This window comes from Salmo salar, chromosome ssa17 (genome assembly GCF_905237065.1).
Source record: "Salmo salar chromosome ssa17, Ssal_v3.1, whole genome shotgun sequence".
Taxonomy (NCBI): domain Eukaryota; kingdom Metazoa; phylum Chordata; class Actinopteri; order Salmoniformes; family Salmonidae; genus Salmo; species Salmo salar.
The window spans coordinates 20,615,001-20,617,500 of NC_059458.1; positions in this window are offsets into that span (position 1 = coordinate 20,615,001).

Below are 2,500 nucleotides of genomic sequence, written 5' to 3' on the forward strand. Positions count from 1 at the left end.
CAGTTCGTATAGGTGAAAACGATTTCACAGTACCCCAGTGGCCTAAGACACTGGCCTCATAAGCCATGGATTGTGGGTCTTACTCTTTTCTGCAGTGGTTGAAAGCAGAGTGGCGCAGCGGAGGCGTGCTGGGCCCATAACCCAGAGGTCGATGGATCGAAACCATCCTCTGCTAAACAGCTTATTTTTAGCAATGAAGTGCGAACAATTAATTTTTTTCTCTATATCATGGGCATGTGTAAGTGCCTTCCGTTACACCTTTTTTTTTACTGCTTCTATCAGTTCGTATAGGTGAAAAGGATTTCGCAGTACACCAGTGGCCTGAGACACTGGCCTCCTAAGCCATGGATTGTGGTTCCTACTCTTTTCTGCATAGTCTAAAAGCAGAGTGGCGCAGCGGAAGTGTGCTGGGCCCATAACCCAGAGGTCGATGGATCGAAACCATCCTCTGCTAAACAGCTTATTTTTAGCAATGAAGTGCGAACAATAAATTTTTTTCTCTATATCATGGGCATGTGTAAGTGCCTTCCGTTACACCTTTTTTTACTGCTTCTATCAGTTCGTATAGGTGAAAAGGATTACGCAGTACACCAGTGGCCTGGACAATGGCCTAAGAATGATCATTGAATAAGTAATAAGCATGGATTGTGATTCCTACTCTTTTCTGCATAGTCTAAAAGCAGAGTGGCGCAGCGGAAGCGTGCTGGGCCCATAACCCAGAGGTTGATGGATCGAAACCATCCTCTGCTAAAAAGTTTATTTTTAGCAATGAAGTGCGAACAATACATTTTTTTCTCTATATCATGGGCATGTGTAAGTGCCTTCCGTTACACATTTTTTTACTGCTTCTATCAGTTCGTATAGGTGAAAAGGATTTCACAGTACCCCAGTGGCCTAAGACACTGGCCTCCTAAGCCATGGATTGTGGGTCTTACTCTTTTCTGGAGTGGTTGAAAGCAGAGTGGCGCAGCGGAAGCGTGCTGGGCCCATAACCCAGAGGTCGATGGATCGAAACCATCCTCTGCTAAACAGATTATTTTTAGCAATGAAGTGCGAACAATTAATTTTTTCTCTATATCATGGGCATGTGTAAGTGCCTTCCGTTACACCTTTTTTTACTGCTTCTATCAGTTCGTATAGGTGAAAAGGATTTCGCAGTACACCAGTGGCCTGAGACACTGGCCTCTTAAGCCATGGATTGTGATTCCTACTCTTTTCTGCATAGTCTAAAAGCAGAGTGGCGCAGCGGAAGCGTGCTGCGCCCATAACCCAGAGGTCGATGGATCGAAACCATCCTCTGCTAAACAGTTTATTTTTAGCAATGAAGTGCGAACAATTACATTTTTTCTCTATATCATGGGCATGTGTAAGTGCCTTCCGTTACACCTTTTTTTTACTGCTTCTATCAGTTCGTATAGGTGAAAAGGATTTCACAGTACCCCAGTGGCCTAAGACACTGGCCTCCTAAGCCAGTGATTGTGGGTTCAGGTCCCATCTGGGGTGTTTGAAAGCAGAGTGGCGCAGCGGAAGCGTGCTGGGCCCATAACCCAGAGGTCGATGGATTAAAACCATCCTCTGCTAAACAGCTTATTTTTAGCAATGAAGTGCGAACAATAATTTTTTTTCTCTATATCATGGGCATGTGTAAGTGCCTTCCGTTACACATTTTTTTTACTGCTTCTATCAGTTCGTATAGGTGAAAAGGATTTCACAGTACCCCAGTGGCCTAAGACACTGGCCTCCTAAGCCATGGATTGTGGGTCTTACTCTTTTCTGGAGTGGTTGAAAGCAGAGTGGCGCAGCGGAAGCGTGCTGGGCCCATAACCCAGAGGTCGATGGATTGAAACCATCCTCTGCTAAACAGTTTATTTTTAGCAATGAAGTGCGAACAATAATTTTTTTTCTCTATATCATGGGCATGTGTAAGTGCCTTCCGTTACACATTTTTTTTACTGCTTCTATCAGTTCATATAGGTGAAAAGGATTTCACAGTACCCCAGTGGCCAGAGACACTGGCCTCCTAAGCCATGGATTGTGGGTCTTACTCTTTTCTGGAGTGGTTGAAAGCAGAGTGGCGCAGCGGAAGCGTGCTGGGCCCATAACCCAGAGGTCGATGGATCGAAACCATCCTCTGCTAAACAGCATTTTTTTAGCAATGAAGTGCGAACAATTAATTTTTTTCTCTATATCATGGGCATGTGTAAGTGCCTTCCGTTACACCTTTTTTTTACTGCTTCTATCAGTTCGTATAGGAGAAAAGGATTTCGCAGTACACCAGTGGCCTGAGACACTGGCCTCCTAAGCCATGGATTGTGATTCCTACTCTTTTCTGCATAGTCTAAAAGCAGAGTGGCGCAGCGGAAGCGTGCTGGGCCCATAACCCAGAGGTCGATGGATTGAAACCATCCTCTGCTAAACAGTTTATTTTTAGCAATGAAGTGCGAACAATAATTTTTTTCTCTATATCATGGGCATGTGTAAGTGCCTTCCGTTACACATT